Below are 24,611 nucleotides of genomic sequence, written 5' to 3'. Positions count from 1 at the left end.
GCTTTAAAAGCTATGTTAGAAGAAAATATTGGTAAATTAGAAGCTGCAAGAAGATTCTCTGTTCCAGCAACAACTCTTTTTCGCAGATTTAAAGCTTTAAAAACTCAATTAGAAGTAAATCTTACGCCAAAATTAGGTAGTAGAAGCCTGTTTTTTCAAAAGAACAAGAAAAAGAATTAGCAAATTATATCTTAGATATGGAAAGAAGACTTTTCGGTTTAACTACTTACGATGTACGGAAGTTGGCTTATGAATTAGCAGAGAAAAATTCTATAAAACATTATTTTTCCGAAAAATCAAAAATTGCTGGAAAAGACTGGCTTGTAGGATTTTTAAAACGAAACTCTCAAATTTCTGTCAGGAAACCGGAAGCTACAAGTGCAGCTCGTGCAATGGGATTTAACAAAATTGTCGTTGAAACGTTTTACGAGTTATTAGGTAATGTTTTAAACAAATACAAATTTTCTCCTGATCGAATCTTTAATTGTGATGAAACTGGTATTTCTACAATATCCAAGTCTCAATCCAAAATTCTTGCGCGAAAAGGTCGGAAACAAGTTGGCGTACTTTCCTCTGCAGAAAGAGGTCAAACGGTGACCGTTGAAATATGTGTTTCGGCTTCTGGCAGTTATATGCCACCTATGTTTATTTTTCCCCGAGTGAGAATGAATCCTCTATTAATCAATAACAGTGCCTTTCCAGGAGTTTGGGCTGAAACTGATAAGTCAGGTTGGATGCAAACTGATATTTTTTTAAAATGGTTTGATCATTTTATACAATTTACAAATGCTTCACAAAACAATCCAGTTCTCCTATTGCTTGATGGTCATGCAACTCACGTTAAAAATATTGAATTAATCAATAAAGCTCGAGATAATGGTGTCGTTATTATTTGTTTTCCTCCTCATACGACGCACCGTTTGCAACCTCTTGATGTAGGTTTTATGAAACCTTTGAGTTCATATTATGATATTGAAACAAGAAATTGGTTACGTAATAATCAGGAAAAGTTATAACTTCTTATCAAATTGTACAATTATTTACTCAAGCATTTGTTAAAGCAGCAACAATACAGACAGCGTTAAATTCTTTTTAAAAAACTGGAATATCACCATATAATTCGTTAAATTTTACTGATGCCGACTTTATCGCTTCCGATACAACAAATTTACCAGCGCCATCATCATTCTTATCGTCTACATATTCTGAATCTATCATCTCTCAAAATTTACTCCCTGCAACAATATCAGAAGCATCAACTTCCTCTTTTGCAATCTCTCCGACTGTTTTACAACCCATTCCTCATGTTGATAATAAGAATAAAAGAAAAATAAGCAAACGGGGAAAAACTGCAATAATTACAGATTCTCCATACAAACATGAGCTGGAAGAAGCAAAGAAACGAACTATTGCTAAGAAATGTAAAAAAAATCTAAAATTGTGAAGTTTAAAAAACTTAATTTGTTGTTAATTTAATAAGTCTAAGAGAAATACTTTGATTGTGTTAATTACATGTTTAAATATTTAATTTTATTTATAATTAATTCATACTAAATAAATAATACCTATACAATTTTGGTTTCAAGTTAATTAATTGAATAATATCTTGGTCCATTTTACCCCATGAGATGATCCGTTTTACCCCAACTGCGGGGTAAAATGAACTAAAATTAAATTTTACAAAAAATTCAATAATAACAAAGCATTTGCAAGTTTTAAAAATTTACAATTATTATCTTATAATAAACATTTTAAAGTTTACACATGCAAAATTTAAGCTATTTTTTTGCAATTATGGTAAAAAATATGATCATTTTCGCTTAAGTAGTCCATTTTACCCCACCTTCCCCTACCATTGATTTGCTACAGGGAGAAAAATATTGTTATTTAGGATATGTTTTGCCAGTTTTGCTGCAACTTAAAATTGATTTGCAGTCTCTTCGCGATTTATCTAATTGTGAACCCTTGAGAAATACTTTAATAGATGGCATCGACAAAAGATTTAGAAATAATATATTTGATTTTGATAATACATGTAGCAAACCTTACGTTATTTCATCTTTGACTATTCCTAAACTTAAGCTAAAATGGCTGAACTTGATATCAGAAGCAGGATTTTTTCCAAAAATGACTCTGGATCACGAATATTGCAAAAACTTGCTTATTACAGAAGCAAAAAAATGTACAGATTTAAAAAATGAAACCAAAGTACCTTCTGATGTCTCTTCAACATCTTCTGTAGAAGATGACCAATTTAAAAAATTTTTAAAACCTCAAGACACAGAAATAACAACTAATAGTGATATCGATATGGAAGTTCTTTCTTATTTATCAGATAAACAAAAGGATATTACGTCAATTGCACGTTTTCCCCACATGAAAAATTTATTTTTTAAATTTAATACAATTTTACCTTCATCAGCACCAGTTGAGCGATTATTTAGTACTGGTGGTCAAATTTTAATACCGCGGCGAAATAGATTGGGTGATGATATGTTTGAAGCATTTTTGATTTGTAAAACTAATAATAACTTATATTAAAAATATATAAAAATATTTTTAAAATATAAATAGTAAAAATCAATATTATTAAAAATACAGATTTGTTTTGGCTACATATATAATTATATTACCTCTTTTGTTTTACCTGTAAATATGCATAAAAGCATATTTATAAAAAGTATATATTTTAAAAAGTATATTCATTTATGTTATTATTAGGTTTGCTTAGGTGACTTAGGTCAAAATATATGTACATATATCTGATTATTTTTAGAAGATATATCATCAATGATTATTAATTGTATTAAATACAAACGCTTTTTAAATAAAATATTTTTACTAATAATAAAACGCCATTTGAATCTATTTTACCGAGATTATTATGCAACTAGTCATAGTAGTCATTTAGTTATTTTTATCTTTAATTTTTGCAGTTTTATTTGGTGTATTCAAATAACTCATAAATATATGTCGTTTACTTATATAAATCTCCACTTCATTATTCTTATTTAATAAAATAACATTTAAAAGTATCTGATAAGTATCTGCGAGATACTTTTAAAATATCTAAGTATTTGAAGTTATATACATTTTAATTTGTATCTGTGTCTATATCTAGATACATTTTTTTCACATGTATCTGTATCTGTATCGAGATACATTTTAAAAGTATATTACCCATCACTGATTGCAGTGGTAGATATTAAACAGGAAATGGCAGAAAACAACGCTTATAAGAAAGTTCACAATTCAGCTTTTGGAAAGTGTCAAGCACTCTGGAATTTATGTTCGAGATCTCCGAAAGCTTGTGAAACTTATTTAGATATAACAGGAAAATCATCTACTTTTCCATGCCCGACAAGATTAAATTCTTATTATAATTCAGTAAACGATCTTTTAATTGTAAAGGAATGTTTGAACGAAACATTAAAAAGTTTAAAACTTCCGCTTTTTAAGGAAACAGATTTACAATTTTTAAGCGAATATGTTAAGTGTTTAAAACCGATAGCTGAAGCCATACAAAGTTTACAAAGTGAAAATAATATCTATTATGGGATACTTTTGCCCAAATTAATGAGAATTGCTAAAGTTCTGTCGTCTCTGCAAATAGAGAATCTTCGAAATCAAAAAGTTTCTTCTTCTTTTCAGAATTCTAAAAATTTTGAACAAAGATCTTTGAAAAATTGACCAATAAAATTAATAGTTAGTAAAATCATGGCGCAAAAATAATTTGATTAGCGATCTTCTTCTTTAGAATTGCGGTACTGTGAATTTTCTCATATTTCCAATTTTTATTTATTCTTTTAGTTTTTGATTATACTTTCTTGTTTTTTTTCTTTCTTATTTTTTCAATTTATGTCTATCTTTTATCTTCGTCTCTCTTTTATCTTCGTTTTTTATGATCTTTCTGACATTTTATTTATTTATTTTATTCTTTTTTCTTTTTTATTTATTTATTTATTTATGTATTTTATTCTTTTTATTTTATTTATTTATTTATTTTATTCTTTTTATTTTTTTGCTTTGAACAAAGATCCTTTGAAAAAATTGACCAATAAAATTAATGAGTTAGTAAAATCATGGCGCAAAAATAATTTGATTAGCGAATTGACATACAAAAACTTAAATTGTACGAACGGTAATTTACCGCGATGTTATGGTCTGCCGAAGATCCACAAAGACGGTTTTCCATTGAGAATCATTGTATCTGCTGTGGGAAGCCCGGTATATAATGTTTCGAGTTACATCCACAACATTCTGCACAAATCGATAAAGAAACCAAATTCATTTATTAAAGATGATTGGTCCTTTGTACAAATCATTAAGAATACAGTCATTAATGAAGACAACATCATGATTTCGTTGGATGTGACTTCGTTATTTACAAACATTCCAAAGGAGTTGGTTGAAAATGCCATTAAAAAGCGCTGGGACGACATTGCAAAAAATACAGAATTTAACTTATCTCAATTCTTATTTGCAATTGACTTGATTTTGGATTCATCTTGTTTCTCCTTCAACGGACAGTTTTATGAACAGATCTTCGGCACACCCATGGGTTCTCCACTTTCACCTATCTTGGCAGATATGGTGATGGACGATCTGGAGACACAATGTCTAAACTCGCTGAATTTTGCCGTTCCCATGTATTACAGATATGTAGACGATGTTTTTACAATTGTACCACGTACAAAAGTTGACGATATTTTAACCACTTTTAATAACTATCACGAACGTTTAAGATTCACGTACGAGAAAGAAATTGATTCTTTGATTAATTTTCTCAATGTAAAAATCATTCAGTTGGGAACAAAACTTATCACCAATTGGTTTAGGAAACCTACATGGTCTGGGAGATATATTAATTTTTACTCGAATCACCCGTTAAAATATAAAATTAATACTATTTATAATTTAGTTGACCATGCTATTTTACTATCTGACGACTGCTTTAAACAAGAGAATATTAAGTTAATATATGACACGTTGGTTAATAATTGTTTTCCTGAACACATTATTCATAGACACATTCGAAAAAGAATCAATTTTTTAAACAACCGCGACCTCAATGATACTGATGACGCCAAGTCTACTCGTCCAGATAAAACTCATTTTATCACTATACCATACGTAGAGAATACGAGCCAAGATTTCTACCGTCTTCTACGAAACAATGGTTTCAACGTCGTCTACAAAGTAACAAAAAAACTAAATAATTTAATTAGATGTGGTAAAGACAGCTTACACAATAATGACAAGACAAGTGTTGTATACAAATTAAATTGTAAGGATTGCAATCTATCATACATTGGGCAAACAAAAAGACATTTGCGGACGCGAGTGAAAGAACATTGTAACAATATAAAGCTGCATGAGTCTAATCACTCCGTTATTAGCAAACACAGATTGGAATCCGGACAAGATTTTGATTGGTCGAAACCCAATATCTTGCACAATGAAAAGTACGTTTGTAAAAGAGAGATAGCTGAGATGTTCTTTATCAAGAGATTTAATAATCTAATCAACCTACAGAAAGACACAGACAGTTTAAATAATATTTACGACAAAATTATAAAGGTCACTTAGCATCGTCTTTCCTCTGGTTATGCTTAGTTCTTGACGAAGTCTCACACGGACGCATTAATTTCTCTCCAATCCAGTTAAATAACATTTTTTTATTATGTGATTGCGTTGTTTTACCATTAACGCCTGCCTTCTGATTATTATTACATCGGTAAAAATTGTTTCACACTTTAATTCTTTGTGCGTTACTATGTATTCAAACCGTTAATTTGATTAATTAATTTATTTATAAATCTTTTCTAGTGTATACTTGATAAGGACCACAACCATATGGTCGAAACGTCGTATTAATAAATTCAATTTTTTTAGCTAGTTTGGTCGACTACAATTTTTCATCTAACTACAATTTTTCATTTTTCATGATTCTTTGATTATTCGACTAGCGACATTAAATTATTTACAATTTTTATTTATTTTATTTATTTTATTTATTTATTTATTTATTTGTTTATTTATTTGTTTCTTTTTATTTTATTTATTTATTTATTTATCTTATTCTTTTTTAATTATTACTTCTCTGTATTTTTTAAATTAATATGGAAACACCCGATGAATTAAAGAAAAGATCAAAACAAAAATTCTCGCTAGCTTGACTTAACGATGACCGTTATAAATCTTGGATTCGCCAAACATCAGATGAAACGCTTTATTTTTATATAATTTGTAATAAATCTTTTTCATGTTCATCGCGTGTTTCCAGGCATGCGGATTCTGCGTGTCATAGAAAAAATAGTGAAGAAGGTCTTCAATATACTGATGGCAATGTACAAGAAAAGAAAGCACAGTACAAAAGAAAATTCAGACAGCAATGGCTAGATATACAAGATTTTAAATCATGGTTATGCGAAGGACCCGATAATACTAGCCATTGCTTAATTTGTGATAAATTTATTGATAGTAGTTTACATCATATACAGGGTGTCCCATTTTAATGCCCCACCCCAAATAACTTTCTTATTTTTAATTTTAGAAAAAGATGTTTCAGACAAAAGTTGTATGGTTTCGAGGGGGACATAAGATGGTACCATTAATTTGATCTTGAAGAGTCACATGAAGGTTACGTGAAGATCATTTTCAATTTCTTAAATGGAACACCCTATATATTTTTGCATATTCTTGTAGCTTATCTCGAGAGCTTTCCAAAACACTATAATTAAATTAGTTTTCATTAAGTACTTTCCAAGTTATGAGGCTTGAAATCATTTTTTAATTTTACATAAACCATAAAATATCTTGTAAAATATTCATTTTTTGATTATCTTACCTTAATACTTTTATGTACAAAATAATGAGAGAAATCCATTGGTGCAAAGAAAACATACAGTTGTTTTTAAGAAAAAAATATGTAATTTGCAATTAACAATTCCATATTTTTTCTTAAAAACAACTGTATGTTTTCTTTACACCAATTGATTCCTCTCATTATTTTGTACATAAAAATATTAAGGTAAGATAATCGAAAAATGAATATTTTACAAGATATTTTATGGTTTATGTAAAATTAGGAAATTACTTCAAGCCTCATAATTCGAAAAGTACTTGATGAAAAAATGTTTATTTATAGTGTTTTGGAAAGCTCTCGAGATAAGCTACAAGAATATGCAAAAATATATAGGGTGTTCCATTTAAGAAATTGAAAATGATCTTCACGTAACCTTCATGTGACTCTTCAAGATCAAATTAATGGTACCATCTTATGTCCCCCTCGAAACCATACAACTTTTGTCTGAAACATCTTTTTCTAAAATTAAAAATAAGAAAGTTATTTGGGGTGGGGCATTAAAATGGGACACCCTGTATATCGACACGCAGAATCCAACATGCATAAAACAAAATCAGAGAAAAGTAATGCGAACAAATTGAATGAGGATTTAAATACGCAAACTGATGAATCTCTTTTGACATTTGATGAGCGAAAAAAAATAACGGAAATAAGATATGCAGCACTGATTACCGAAAAAAATATTCCTCATCAAACAGCAAAAGAGATTCTTAATTTTTTTCAAGACATAGGAAAAAATCCTAATGTCTTGAAAAGCATGAATATGGGTCGAACAAAATGCAATAGCATAATTTCCAATGTTGTGTTCAGTTGAGACAGTGTTGTTAATAATATTCAAAATACGAGATTTTCCATTTTTATCGATGAGACATCAGATATTACTAATGAAAAATGGATGACGTTTCTAGTTAGATATGTTGATCCTTTAGATATTCGAACGCAATTAGTAAAATTAATTAATATCGATGCTAAAGATTGTAGCGCAGAAAAATTATTGAAAGCTTTTGAATTAGAAATGACTAAACTTCAGATTCCATTTGTAAATATTATTGCTCTGTCATGCGATAATGCTTCTGTCATGACAGGAAAACATTTATCTTTTAAAAAAAAATCTCGAATCAAAATGCAAAAATTTATTAACATGTTTATTAACAATTTATTTGCATGTCCTTGTCATTCTACTGCGTTAGTTGCACATATTGCATGCGCTAAAATGCAATATGTCTGCTAAATGTCTGAATGTTGTGAAGAATTTTTGAGAAAAATTGCAAGTTGTATTAATAGCAGTTCAAAACGTTTAGCTATTTTTAATGAATTTTGTGAATGTTTCCAAGATACAAATTGTAAAATTTTGAGTTATGTGATACTCGATGGCTTTCGCATTATTCGTATATTGATAAACTTCTTGAGTCTATGGGATTCAATAAAATATTTTCTAAACGAAATAGTCGTGAGTGAGAAAACGAAACCTGGGGAATATTTATTATCTTTAATGGAAAATGTTGATTTAAAAGCATATTATTTATTCTTAAAATATGTTTTAAATTTTTTTAATTCTTTTAATGCTTTTTTCCAAGCTCATGAAACTAGAATTCATTTGTTACAGTCTAAATCAATTAATTTTCTTGTGCAAATCTCCAAAAATTTTTTAAAATCAAAATTGTTAAAACATTTACGTACAAATATTTCATTTAACGAAAAATAGAATCACAAATCTTTTGATAATGTTACTTTGGGACCAGAATGCGAAGAATATCTGTGTAAATTAATAAAGGAAAGACATGAAAATGTTACTACAATTATTCGACAAAATTGTTTGCAGTTTTACATCACTGCTGCTGAGGAAATTAGAAAAAGATTACCTGTGAATAATATATTTTTATATAAATTACAAGTATTCCAATCACATATAGCTTTGTATGACAATAACATGGAAACATCTTTTAACAATGTTTCTTTTATCGCGGAAACTCTCAACGGCTTCGATCAAGACGGTTTAAAGAAAGAATAGCTTCAATTATATACTGATTTAACTATCGAAGAAAAAGAAAGTCTTTCAAAAAATAATTTCGATAATATGTGGAAGAAAATTTTAAAACGTTCATCCATTAGTAATACTAAATATCCAAATTTAAAAGCACTTTTAAATGCAGTAAGGTCACTTCCATATTCTAATGCGGATCCTGAAAGAACATTTTCTGTCCTTTCTGATTTAAAAACAAAAAAAAAAGAAATAGTTTATCATCGATCAGTATTAATGCTAGTTGTGTATTTAAATCAGCGTTGGAGATGAGGGGGGAAACTGCTCTAAATATGACAATAGATGAGAATCATTATTTTCTTCTCCATTTCTTTTTTCTTCTCTCTCTCTCTCTCCCTCTCCCTCTCTCTCTCTCTCTCTCTTACATTATTATTCATATAATATGATATATTATTTAGTGTATATAATGTATGTGTATTCAAAATTAAGACACACAGGTAAAGAGGGTTTGGAGTCGTTAAATACTGTGGGAGTGACAAACCACGGGGTCCTGATCTTTACCTGTAACACTTTCTAAACTTTGTATACTCATATTATTAATATGAGGCCAAAATATTAAACGTTCCATTTGTTTGTTTTTTTCTCTAAATTTCTTGTAAACTAAAATTTCATTTGAAAAATAAAATCCGGTATCCGTGTTACTTAAAACAGAATGACTTTTTAGTCCTATGGAGTGAAGATTTTATAATTATTAAAATGTTACTTATTATGTAAATGAATTTTTCCACACTATATATTATACAATACAGAATTTATTCGAAAAGGAATGAAAAATTCATTGTAATAGTTTGAAACATTAATTTATATGAATTGCAAATTTATATGAATTGCATTTTCTCTATAAATGTGATAGTGTGTGTTAAATATTTATTTTTATAAAAAAAATGATAAGTCTCAACTTCGTATTAGTAATATTATTACTATTGCTTCAAAGTCTCATTAATTTCGAATGGAATATCACTCCAAGAAATTTAGAGAATTTATGTTTTATAATAGACAATATAATAGACAAATAATAGCTAAACTTAACATAATAGACAAATTTATCTCAAATTTATATTAAAAAGGAAATCACATATTACTTTTAAATAATATAGGGAATACTTTCCTCTAAACAAAGATATGTTTTATTTAAATTTATAATTTTACACACAAAATAATGTTTAGCAAAAAAATTGTCTGATATAAAAACAACAGTTTCAATATTATTTTTTACATCTTTATAAAAATTATTTAATTTACAATTTTAAAGTTAACTATATTGTTATAACGTGCACCACTAATTTAACATTATATGATATGTGAAAATTTGTTCTTTCGAATTTTACACGTTTGTGTAAATCGTGGCCCATTTTAATCGACGCACCTGAATATCTCCGTTGGTTAAGCCGAATACAAAAAAATTGTTCAGACAAAAGTTGTATGGTTTCAAGGGGGACATAAGATAGTGTCATTAGTTTAATCTTGAAGAGCCACCTGAAGGTCACGTGAAGGTCAGCTCCAACTTTTTAAATGGGACACCCTATATATATGCTTTTGCATATTCTTGTAGCTCATCTCAAGAGCTTTCCAAAACACTACAATTATGTTAGTTTTCATTAAATACTTTCCAAGTTATGAGGCTTGAAATAATTTTTTAATTTTACATAAACCGTAAAATATCTTGTAAAATATTCATTTTTCGATTATTTTACCTTAATACTTTTATGTACAAAATAATGAGAAGAATCAATTGGTGTAAAGAAAACACATAATTGTTTCGAACAAAAAAATGTAATTTGCAATTAACAATTACATTTTTTTCTTTGAAACAACTATGTGTTTTTTTACACCAATTAATTTCTCTCATTATTTTGTACATAAAAATATTAAAGCAAGATAATCAAAAAGTGAATATTTTAGGTCTAGATATATTACGGTTTATGTAAAATTAAGAAATGATTTCAAGCCTCATAACTCGAAAAGTACTCAATGAAAAAATATTTTATTATAGCGTTTTGTAAGACTCTCGAAGTCACTTATAAGAATATGTAATAAAACATAGAGAGTGCCATTAAAAAAAATTGAGATGATCAACCATTTTTCGATATTTCGCTTAATTTACGAGAAAATTGACCGTATTGTTTAAAATGACCAACCTGTATACAGGGTGTCCCATTTTAAGTGTCCACCCCAAATATCTCTCATTTTTTATTTTAGAGAAAAATGGTTCAAACATGTTTTGTATGGTTTCGAGGGGGCCATAAGATGGTACCATTGATTTGACCTTGAAGAGTCATTTGAAGGTCACTTGAAGGTTATTCAATTCCTCAATTTTTTAAAATGGCACCCCTTATTTTTTATTACATATTCTTGTAGCTGACCTCGAAAGCTTTCCAAAACACTATAATCAAATGTTTTTTCGTGAAGTACTTTTCGAGTTATAAAGCTACACATTTACAAAATTTTGATAAAAATACAAAATATTTCGTAAAACATTCACTTTCCGATAGTCTTATCTTACATGATCCAGCCAGTCAAGGCAAGATCCGAGCATGATCCAGCCAGTCAAGGCAAGATCCGAGCATGATCCAGCCAGTCAACGCAAGATCCGAGCATGATCCAACCAGTCAAGGCAAGATCCGAGCATGATCCAGCCAGTCAAGGCGAGATCCTGTATTGCCTGATAATCAATGAACTGTAACAATTGTGTAAGTACAATTGTCAATTCTTTTAATGAAACAAATATCAAGAGGCTTGTTTCAAATTTTTTACTTGGGCAACTTTCGGTATTTTGGCGAAGTCTCAGACAGACGCATATTATTATCCATTGACTTTTTTTTTGATAAGACAGGAATTTTTGGTATTTTGGCGCTTTTTTGCTTTATAATTATGGCTGCTTATCCACCAAATGAAATTGTGAACACGATTCGCATTTTGGGTGAGGCCAGGAATAATTACTCGGCAGCAGAAAGGCTTTATGCTGAAAGATTTCCTGACAGACGCCATTCTGATAGGAAAGTAATAAAAAGACTGCGACAGAGCTGAACAGGGTTTTCTTAGAAGAAACCGGCGAAAATCGGGCCCTGATGAATTCACATCATTGACTGTTATAGGTGCCATTGCTTTGAATCCTCAAATCTCTACGAGACAAATTGAGAGGCAACACGGTATATCTAAATCAACAGCCAATCATGTACTCAAGCTCAACAAGTTTCACCCATATCACATTCATCTAACTCAGCAATTGGAAGAGAGGGACTACCAACACTGTGTATGTTTTTGTAACTGAGCTCGAGATCAAATCTAACAAAATCCCCGGTTCATTGCTGCTTTTTTCTGATGAAGCCACGTTTTGTAATAGAGGAGGCGTTAATAGACATAACTGCCATTATGATCTTGCCTTGACTGGCTGGATTATGCTCGGATCTTGCCTTGACTGGCTGGATCATGCTCGGATCTTGCCTTGACTGGCTGGATCATGCTCGAATCTTGCCTTGACTGGCTGGATCATGCTTGGATCTTGCCTTGACTGGCTGGATCATGCTCGGATCTTGCCTTGACTGGCTGGATCATGCTCGGATCTTGCGTTGACTGACTGGATTATGCTCGGATCTTGCCTTGACTGGCTGGATCATGCTCGGATCTTGCCTTGACTGGCTGGATCATGTAAGATAAGACTATCGGAAAGTGAATGTTTTACGAAATATTTTGTATTTTTATCAAAATTTTGTAAATGTGTAGCTTTATAACTCGAAAAGTACTTCACGAAAAAACATTTGATTATAGTGTTTTGGAAAGCTTTCGAGGTCAGCTACAAGAATATGTAATAAAAAATAAGGGATGTAATTTAAAAAAATTGAGGTAACCTTTACGTGACCTTCAAATGACTCTTCAAGGTCAAATCAATGGTACCATCTTATGGCCCCCTCGAAACCATACAAAACATGTCTGAATCATTTTTCTCTAAAATAAAAAATGAGATATTTGGGGTGGACATTTAAAATGGGACACCTTGTGTGTGTATATATATATGTATATATATATATATATATATAATATATATGTATATATATAAAATGTATATATATATGAATGTATATATATATATAAAATATATATGTATGTGTATATATATATATATATATACATATATTTTTTTTATCGTATGTATGTATATACACATATATGTATATACATACACACTATTTTCTCGGTATTATGTTAAGTAAAACATATACGCTTTTTTCTGATTTTGTTTTTTTTCTATCTTTTATTATTTATATTTCTTTAAATTTTATCTTTTTATTTTATATGTATCTTTCTATAACTTTCTCTAACTATCCTTTCTATAACTATCCTGTTCTATCCTTTATATTCTATCTTCTTTGGAAATGTACAAAAAATCTTTTCTTTTATATTATATTAAATTATCTACATATGTATATTTAATTATTTATTTATATGTATATATAATATTATTTCATTATGTATAATTTATTCTATATATAATATTTAAATAACATAAATTATCTTAATATCGCTAGTCAATTAATCAAAGGATCGTTGGAAATAATATAATCGACCAAAACTATCCAGAACTAACTAGCCAGAAATTTTTTGTTTATTAATTACGACGTTTCGACCATATCGTTGTGATTCTTTTCAAGTAAATACTGGAATATAACAATTAAACAATTAGATTTTTAACGGTATGAATAACGAGTATACACACGAATTAAATGTGAACAATTTGAGTACATACAGATCAAATGACAGATATAAATCATAGTGTTGTAAAATGCACAAGTCACGTTTACACAATTATTACATCTTAATAAATTTAAAATCGAGAGATAAAAACGATGTGTCGGTGTGAGACTTCGTCAACGAACTGAGTGTTAAATCAAAAACATATTAACGAACTACACGACCTTTATTATTTTGTCGTAGATGTTGTTTAAACTATCCGTGTCTTTCTGTAAGTTGATTAAATTATTGAATTTTTTAATATAAAACATTTCAGCAATTTCTATCTTTCGTACATATTTTTCATTGTGTAAAATATTAGGTAAAAAATGATCGTATTAATTATGTGTTGGACGTGGTTAAAAATTTCGAGATAAACTGCAATATTTTCCCCACAGATTTCGTTGAAACAACTAGAATTTCTGTCGCCAATATACTTCAAAAATTTTTATGTAAAAAAAGCATATTAATTATTTGGATAGATATATCCTTAACTCGTTTTCGATCTCTAAAAAATATTTACGCGAGAACAACGATATTATAGTCACGAGAGCTGATAAGAATCAGATTACTGTCGTTATGAATAAGGATTATTTTGAAAAAATGAATTTATTATTGAATAACCAATCTACATACAAAAAATTGAAGAAAGATTCTTTAAAATTGTTAACTAAGATAAACGAGTTAGTCAAATCCTGGTGTAAGAATATTCTGATTAATGAAACAACTTATAAATATTTAAATTACACTAATGGGAATTTACCACGTTGTTATGGTCTGCCGAAGATTCATAAGGACGGTTTTCTGTTAAGAATTATAGTATCCCCACTAGGGAGCCCGGTATACAATATCTCAAGTTATATGCACGATATTTTATATAATTCTATCAGGAAACCAAATTCATATGTTAAGGATGGTTGGTCTTTCGTCACAAATATCAAGAATACGGTTATTAATGATGATTATATTATGGTATCGTTGGATGTTAGTTCATTATTTACAAATATTCCCAAAGATTTAGTCTTAAATGCTATTAGGAAACGATGGGATGATATAGCAAAAAACACAAAATTTAATTTAGCTTAGTCTTTATATGCAATAGAAGTGATTCTAGATTCAACCTGCTTTGCTTTTGATGGATGTTTTTATGAACAAATCTTCGGCACTCCAATGGGCTCTCCGTTATCACCTGTCTTAGCAGATATGATGATGGATGATTTGGAGACACAATGTTTAAATTTACTAAATTTTACTGTTCCCATTTATTATAGATTTATAGACGATGTTTTTGCCATAGTACCACATACAAATATAGACGAGATTTTAACGACTTTTAATAATTATCACCAACGCTTGAAATTCACTTATGAAATTGAAGTTAATTCGTCTATTAGGTTTTTATATGTAACTGTCATTCGGTCTGACAACAGACTTATTATAATTGATATAGGAAACCTACATGGTCTGAGAGGTATATAAATTACTATTCAAACCATCTATTAATACAAAATTAATACTATTTACAATTTGATTGACCATGCAATTTTATTATCTAATGACATTTTCCAATCAAAAAATATTGAGTTAGTACATGATATCTTACTCAATAATTGTTTTTCTGTACATATCATAAAACGATACATACAAAAAAGAATCAATTTTTTAAATAATCGTGACCACAATAATACTGTTGATGCAAATCTTACACGTTTTGACAGGACATCTTTTATATCATTACCATATGTCGAAAACATGAGTCATGACTTGTGCCGTCTATTGCGAGGTAGTGACTTTAATGTCGTCTATAAAATAACTAAGAAATTAAATACCTTTAATAAAACACGGTAAGGATATTTTACATAATAACGATAAAACAAATGTTGTATATAAATTAAATTGCAAAAATTGTAATATATTGGTCAAACAAAAAGACATCTACGTACTCGAGTAGAAGAACATTTTAGTAATATTAAATTACGTGAAACGAATCATTCCGTCATAAGTAAGCATAGATTGGAATCTGGACATCTGGAATTTGACTGGTCAAAACCTAATATTTTACATAATGAAAAATATATATATGAAAGAGAGAAATTGCTGAAATGTTTTATATTAAAAAATTCAATAATTTAATCAACCTACAGAAAGACACGGATAGTTTAAACAACATCTACGATAAAATAATAAAGGTCGTGTAGTTCGTTATTTTTGATTTAACACTCGATTCGTTGACGAAGTCTCACATCGATACATTATTTTTATCTCTCGATTTTAAATTTATTAAGATGTAATGATCGTGCAAACGTGACTTGTGCCTTTTACAACACTATGATTTATATCTGTCATTTGATTTGTATGTACTCAAATTGTTCACATTTAATTCGTGTGTATACTCGTTTTTCAAACTGTTAAAAATCTAATTGTTTAATTGTTATATTCCAGTATTTACTTGAAAAGGACCACAATCATGGTCGAAACGTCGTAATCAATAAACAAAAAATTTCTGGCTAGTTTTGGTCCATTATATTATTTCTAATGATCCTTTGATATAATATTTAATATATTTAACATAATATTTAATTTAATATTTAATAATAGTATTTAGTATTTAATAAATTTATAGTATTTAATAATACTTCATATATATTTTCTAAGAAAACATTTTTTACATTTCCTCTGACGGAGGAGACCACCATCTTCTCGTGGTTTCTATTTGTTACGAGATCGTGCTATTCATATTATGCGCGCATAGTCCGAACGGATGGACATTCCAATCGGTATCGCAGCGCGGCGCCACTATAAAAGTCGAGTGGAAGAAGCAACGAATTCGTCTTCTCGAGTCGCGTGGAGTCGCTTCGTGCATCCTTTTTTTTTTCGTCCATTGTCTTCCGGCCGTGAATGATCACAGTTCTCGTGGGTGCAATATCAATCAAGTTTTTGTTTCAATAATACTCTAATAACGTGAGATTTCCACGAATCTCTTGATTGGTTCTCTGTTCCTAACATATCTGATAAAGCTGATCATATATTTCAACGAGCTCTTCTCATGATAAAACATCATTAATGAGAGAGCGTAACAAAGAGCGCAACCAAACGGCCATCTTGAGATGGAATACAAAGAATGGACGACCTTACATATAGAATATCAATCGATTTGATAGATCACAAGGTTGGATTTACATACATTTCATATTTTCTTATTTTTTAACACGAGTAATTCAAGTAACATCCGTTAACAAGAAATTTGAATATCACTCGTTAATTATATCGATTTATTTTCTTTCAGTACTGTATAAGACAAAGACATAATTTGATATTTGCAATAATGTTTAAGTAATATTGTAAGTTGTTAAATGTTTAATCTTAGATTCATTAATAAAGTGAGCGTAATCATTCAACATTCTATCATTTCTTAGTTAAGTCTTACTATTAAGATTTCATTAGTTTATACATAATATTATCTTCCGTTCACTTTCTTTATATTATTTTAAAAATATTATAACTATTAAACCAAAGAATTAGATATTTTTATTTCCTTGTATGATTTTGATTTCATTGCATAATTGATTTGTTTGAATAAATTATATGTTATTTTCTGCATATGTCATAGTTATACTATCCTATTATATTTTCTATTTCTTTTAATCAGCAAACAAGATTTAGCAATTATAACTCTTTATCTTGTTACCATTGCCATAACATTATTGAGCAACATGTACGTAGTTTATTTATAAATTGATAAAATCCCCAATAGCCAAGTCTGCTAAAGCAGATCTTGTCAGGGAATCTGTTACAAATTGTTGTCGACAGAAAGATTACAGAATCGATGCAGGTTCTGATATATCATGTGATGTCAGCAGAATGTCAACAGAAATATAACAAAGCTTGTTAACATAATCAGTTACCAGATTGGCAGCAAAAATCGAACAGATTCTGTCGGCATAACTTAGTGGCAGATTGGTGGCAGAAATTGAACAGGATCTGTGCGATGCAATTTGACAACAGATTGTCGGCAAAAATCGAACAGGATCTGCGCATACAATCTCTGATAGCAGATTGATGGCAGAAACGGAACAGGGTTTGCATGATTCGATAATTCCTTCACTTACCGCTACGCGAGCTGTACTTTCTCGTAATTGAATTTCTGTCAGAAATATATATAAAGTCGCGAATACGAATAAAAGACTAAAAATGTAGTAATTATTTTAATTTCTATCACTTTAATTTCTGATATCTGATACAAGCAAATGAGAGTCAGAATATTAAACTGATTGAAATCAATATGATAAATGAAAAATTATTCATGTACTGCCTATTTGAGGCATGAAGCAAGAATTTAATTCTATTGTAAATATAATAAATTAGTCTCAAGTCAATTCATCTCAAGTTTTACAAGTTACATTTACTTTTATCATTTACTTTATTATTAATTTAATTAAATTGAATTAGTTCTTCGCTATATGAGATATATCTACGATATAACATATTACATATATGTCATTTTCTAAGAAAATTCTAATTAACTTGCCGATAATATTGTTATTTAGCACCTGTAATAATCAATTGTGTTGCATTTATATAACATTAATAAAAGTAAGCGCAAATCTTGTGAAGTTTCTGCTGTCAATTTGTTATCATGCGCAGATTCTGCTCGGTTTCTGCTGACAATCTAACATCAAATTGCATGCGCAGATCCTGCTCGATTTCTGCCGACAATCTGATATCCGATTCTGTGAGCAGGTTCTGCTAGCAGATTAGAAGCAGAATGAGGACGCAGTAGATGTCATTCTGCTGACATGGTTTGATCAAATCTGTTGCCAGTCTGTCGACATACTGCTTACATTTTGCTTATTGGGATATTATACATGCTATTACAATATTATATTATTTATTAGAAAATATTATTAACATATGTTCTATTCTTTACCCAGATAGAAAATCGGATAGAGCACGTTTTGCAATTTATATGCTGCATACTATGTCAGCAGAATGCTGTCAATATTCTAGCAAAATATGCCGTTTCAGTTAATGTTGTCAGAAACACAACAAAAATAAAGCAGTTTTACCAGCATAAATAAAACAATTCAATGCTGAAATAATGTGTCGGCAGAATGCATACTAAGAGTACGCATAATCTGTTGTCACAGTGTAATGGCAAAAGCTCATCAGAAATATCAAATTTGTGCAAGCACGCTGACAGCAGAAACACAGCAGCAATGTAGCATGCTCTGCCGTCATATGATGACATTTAATTTTTAAAATACAAGATCTGTGCGACGCAATTTGACAACAGATTGTCGGCAGAAATCAAGCAGGATCTACGCACAATCTCTGATAATAGATTGATGGCAGAAACGGAACAGGGTTTGCATAATTCGATAGTTCCTCCGCTTACTGCTACGTAAGCTGTTCTTTCTCGTAATTGAATTTCTGTCAGAAATATATATAAAGTCGTGAATATGAATAAAAAACTAAAAATATAGTAATTATCATTTTAATTTCTGATATCAGATACAAGCAAATGAGAGTCAGAATATTAAACTGATTGGAATCAATATGATAAATTGAAAATTATTCATGTACTGCCTATTTGAGGCATAAAGCAAGAATTTAATTATAAATAAATTACATCTCAAGTTTTACAAGTTACATTTACTTTTATCGTTTACTTTATTATTAATTTAATTAAATTGAATTAGTCCTTTGCTATATGAGATATAACTACGATATAACATATTACATATATATCATTTTCTAAGAAAATTCTAATTAACTTGCCGATAATATTGTTATTTAGCACCTGTAATAATCCATTTTGTTGCATTTATATAACATTAATAAAAGTAAGCGCAAATCTTGTGAAGTTTCTGCTGTCAATTTGTCATCAGGTTGCATGCGCAGATTCTGCTCGGTTTCTGCTGACAATCTAACATCAAATTGCACGCGCAGATCCTGCTCGATTTCTGCTGTCATATCATGACGGCACACTGTGCTTCATTTCTGCTGCATTTCTGCCATCACATCATATTGACACATCGTGTTGGGAAAAAAGAAACTTAATGAGGACACAGCTGAGCGATATCTGCTGCAAATTCATGATTGAATCTGCTGTTATACTGCTGGCATACTGCTAGCATTTTGCTATCTGGGTATATTCCTTTATATTTTATACCTATCTTTTTATATTTATTTCTTAAGGGAAAAACGTACACGTTGGCCAAGAGTGAATTTTTATAATTTTGTCTTTTTCCATCTTTTATTATTCCATATTTATTTAATTAATTTATTTAAATTTTGACAAGATTAAGGATTTATTAAATTTTACGCATAAATTTTACAAGTTTTCACGCGAGACCTCATAAATAGATCGAACCGCTAACATAGGATTCTCGTTAGCTATAGTTACAGCTCGAGGGAAAAGAAGACAATAGATTATATGTCGGCACTCTTCTACTATCCGAAGATAGCCGAACACCGGGCGCCACACGTACACGGTCTCCTTTCTTTGTGTGCGCGACCGTACCGAGCATGCAGGGGCTCATTTCTGGCAGCACTGGCTAGGAAGCAACTGCTTAGTATTTGAGCATCGAACTGTCATTCTACCAGAGGTTTAGAAAAACGATACTAAGAGAACTGCATACGGCACATCTAGGCATTGTTAAAATGAAGGACATGGCAAGATTGTTTGTATTTTGGCTTGGCATTGACTCCGACATTGAAGGAGAAGCCAAAGCATGTTCTGACTGTGCAATAAATGCACATGAACCTTAGAAGTACCGAAGCCATCATTGGGAGTACCCCAAGAGCCCTTGAGAACGAGTATACATATTGACTACGCTGGATCAGAAGCAGGAAAAATGTTACTCATCATTGTCGACGCCTGTAGTAACTGGAAGTGAAGCTCGAAGTGAAGACTACTAGTTCTACGACGACACCGGCGACAATTAGCATTTTGAAAGAAATATTTGCTACGTATAGAGCTCCAGTTACTATCGTTTCGGACAGCAACGGAGTTCAAAACATTTTTTCAAGGAAGTGTCAAGTATTATAAGTTAATAATACCGTATCATCCGGCTACCGATGGTCAAGCCAAACACTGTGTCCAGACAGTTAAGGACGCATTGAAAACTATGGCGACGACACCAGGATCTCTACAACACAATCTTAACAAATTCCTGTGGCATATAGTGCTATATAGAAAAACACCACACGCTACAACGGGACAATCGCCAACACAATTGTTTTTAGGACGTATAATACGAACTAGATTAGACTTAGTAAGACCGGACAAAACTAATGTAAAGATCACCCAGAAACAACAAGCGATAGCGAACTCAAAAATTCCAGCCGAAACAAAAAGTTTACTTTCTGTCAAGTAATTATTGCATGGACAAATGGATACCAGGACTAATTATCATACGCCTGGGAAATCTCCATTATGAAATAGACTACCAAGGCAGACGGTTCAAACGTCATCATGTAGATCAATTAAAATTACGTTGGAATAAAGATCACTGACAACGAGTCAATCCACGAAATCATATCATCGAAATCATACCATTGTACTAGTTCCCGCAGAATTCATTTCTACGGAGACTCAAAAACACAACCGACAGCATCACCAACCATAGACTACTCATCAAGTAGTAGTAGTTCAGATGCACCTTATGTTTCGATATCATCAGGATCAAGGATTCCTCCAGCAAGTACCCCGCCAGTACTTTGAAGATCAACTCGCATAAGACGAGCGCCGCGAAGATTTGTACCAGAAGAGAACAATCACCGTGGAAGAGGGGAGGAAATGTAGGATATTAGGAGAACAATCTGCATTATCGACGAGAGTAGTTAGTACGAACTAGCGTGACGCTGTCTCTCTCTATGTGGTGTGTGTCGTTTTTGCGATATACAGGGTATCCCAAAAGTCCCGGACCGGTCGAATATTTAATAAACTATGTACTTTAGAAAGAAATGTTTCAGACAAAAGTTGTATGGCTTGAAGGGGGCCATCAGTAATGGTATGATTTGACCTTGGAGAGTCATTTGAAGGTGACGTAAAAGTCACCTTCAATTTCTTAAATGGAACCCTCTATATTTTATTACATATTCCTGTAGCTTATCTCGAGAGCTTTCCAAAACACTATAATAAAGTATTTCTTCATTGAGTACTTTTCGAGTTATGAGACTTGAAATCATTTCTTAATTTTGCATAAACCATAAAATATCTAGTAAAATATTTATTTTTCGATTATCTTACCTTAATATTTTTATGTACAAAATAATGAGAGGAATCAATTGGTAAAGAAAACACATAGTTGTTTAAAAAAAAAAATGTAATTGTTAATTGCAAATTACATATTTTTTTCTTAAAAACAACTATGTTTTTTTCTTTACATCAATTGATTCCTCTCATTATTTTGTACATAAAAGTATTAAGGTAAGATAATCGAAAAAAAAATGAATATTTTACAAGATATTTTACGGTTTATGTAAAATTAAGAAATGATTTCAAGCCTCATAATTCGGAAAATACTTAATGAAAACTAACTTAATTATAGTGTTTTGGAAAGCTCTCGACGTGAGCTATCAGAATATTTAATAAAAAATAGGGAGTTCCATTTAAGAAATTGACGGTGATCTTCACGTGACTTTCAAATGACTCTCTCATGTCAAATCATTGCCACTATCTGATGGCCACCTTCAAGCCATACAACTTTTGTCTAAAACATTTCTTTCTAAAGTGCATAGTTTATGAAATATTCGACCGGTCCGGGACTTTTGGGGCATCCTGTATATGTAAGCCGAGGATGTGTCAAAATAAAAGTTGCTAAAACTTATTCACGCGGGTCGTTTATTGAGTTTTCCTAAATCTCTCTTCAAACGTTATCAAGTAAGATATAGATCTAACAATAATAGCTACCTATGCTAATGACGATAATGGCTATAAATGATTCAGGTAGCAGCCACAACAAAACTCCAGAAAGCTCTAAATAAGGTAACAAATTGAATGAGTGACTGGAATATCAATTGCAATCAGCAGAAATCTATACATGTTACATTCAAACTTCGTAAAGTTGATCGCAGTAACTGTGTTCATAAACGAACAAATGATATCGCAGAGTGACTCCACAAAATATCTAGGTATGCACCTTGATGCAAGACTCTCATGAAAAAAATCCTCATTTAAATCATTAAAATAAAAGCGGAACAATTCCGTCTTAAAACTCATTAAATGTACTGGCAGATTGGACGAGGGTCCAAATTAGATCTGAATAATAAAAGACTGCTTTACACAATAATTATCAGACCAATCTGAATGTACGGGATACAGCTTTGGGATTGTCCCAAGAACTCAAACCGTTTGATAATCTAGCGTATACAGAACAATATAATACGTTCAATTACCAATGCTAGATAGTATTAATGCAATGATCATCTGTACAGGGACCTGAAATTGCAGACAGTCAATAACATCATCAAAAACTTTGCATTAGCCCACGAAATCAGATTACGTAAACATGTCAATGTGGAAGCCACTCAACTTCTTAACATATGATATGATTTAAAAAGATTAAAACGAAACAAACCAAAGGATTTAATCTTTAAACAACTCTGTACTCGTGTTAGGTAAAAGCTTGGATACTGATTCAACTCATGTTACTAACCTTTTAGTTGTATTATTTATTTAAACAGTAGTTTGAGACTGTAATAAGCATTATTAAAAAAAAAAATTCAAAGTGCTACTCCTTTAAAGAGGATTGTCCTCTCAAGTAGGTGCTCTAAGAGAGCAGCTTAAAAATTTCATCTTAAAAATTTCAAATGAAACTTGCTATCTATTTGATTGTATATTCTTGTAGTTTATATCTTGTAGTTACATCTTGTAGTCGACATTTTTTCGAAACACTAAAATATATTTTATTATTACGTCTTGAGTTATAAAAAAGTTACAATATTACCGGCATCAGCATTATGCAAAGTATACTGTAGAATTTTGTACATACGTTTTTTTTTATTTTTGATATTTTGTAAATTTTTTATTTTTATTTTTTGTTTTCTTTTCAAAGCATCTTTTTTAATTTAAATTCTACTAAACTTGAAGGAGCAATTTTATAACTTACATTAATTTTTTTAAGTGTTAAGGAGATTCATTTGTTTTTCTTTCAAATACTGAATATATAGTAGCTTTTCAAAATAAACATAAAAAATCTACACAAAATACTCATAAAAAAACAAGGAACATAAAAAATGCATGCAACCTCTATAAGTACATCTTGAGTAAAGTTAATGTATTGTAATGTTTAATCTCATAACTCAGGAAGTACTTAATGAAAAAAATATTGTTATATATTTATTATATATTTATTATAATTGTTTCAAGAAGTTTCCAACATCCAGCTCCAAGAAAATATAATCAAATATAGGGAGGTCTATGTGAAATTTTTAAATTATGGTCCTTCTAGAGCATCTCCTTAGCGAGACAACTCCCTAAAAAAAATAGCTCCTTGAAATGTTCGAAAGTATGTTTCACAGCTTTTTGTAATTTTGAATCGTTCTCGAAATATAGGGAATATTTATAGATACCCTGTGTATGTATATATAGAGAATGTCCCAGCATATAAGTAGTCATTCTTTATTATCTTAAACAGATAACAAATATGAAGAATTAAATGATTTTAACTAACCTCTAATGCTAGTGATCATTCACAGAAGTCTATCTATATTAAAGAACAGAGAAATATAAGAAATACATATTGTTTTATAACTTTTTAATGACATGCCTAACATGAAAAAAGTCAAATATCTCCAGCGATCTTAATGAACTTTAGGTATCTTGTAATCTAATTGTAAGTCAAAATAAGAAATATGTATTTTCTCTATTACTATAGCATCAATCTCTCATTATAAATTGAACTAGCAATTTATGGTTCCATTTTGTCATGATGTAGTACAAATAAATATATATATGTATATATTAGC

At 30.3% G+C, this 24,611-nt stretch overlaps 1 protein-coding gene across 2 annotated transcripts in view; it reads right to left on the bottom strand.

Annotated features, from left to right (window-relative positions):
- The window catches only part of LOC112639830 (protein FAM136A-like), a 76,909-nt gene that overhangs the window by 48,992 nt on the left and 3,306 nt on the right, over positions 1 to 24,611 (bottom strand). The window lies entirely within an intron of this gene.

Source organism: Camponotus floridanus, unplaced genomic scaffold (genome assembly GCF_003227725.1).
Source record: "Camponotus floridanus strain SB8 unplaced genomic scaffold, Cflo_v7.5 scaffold92, whole genome shotgun sequence".
NCBI classification, from domain to species: domain Eukaryota; kingdom Metazoa; phylum Arthropoda; class Insecta; order Hymenoptera; family Formicidae; genus Camponotus; species Camponotus floridanus.
The sequence above is the reverse complement of the archived record's forward strand: the minus strand, read 5'-3'. Positions and strand labels throughout refer to the sequence as shown.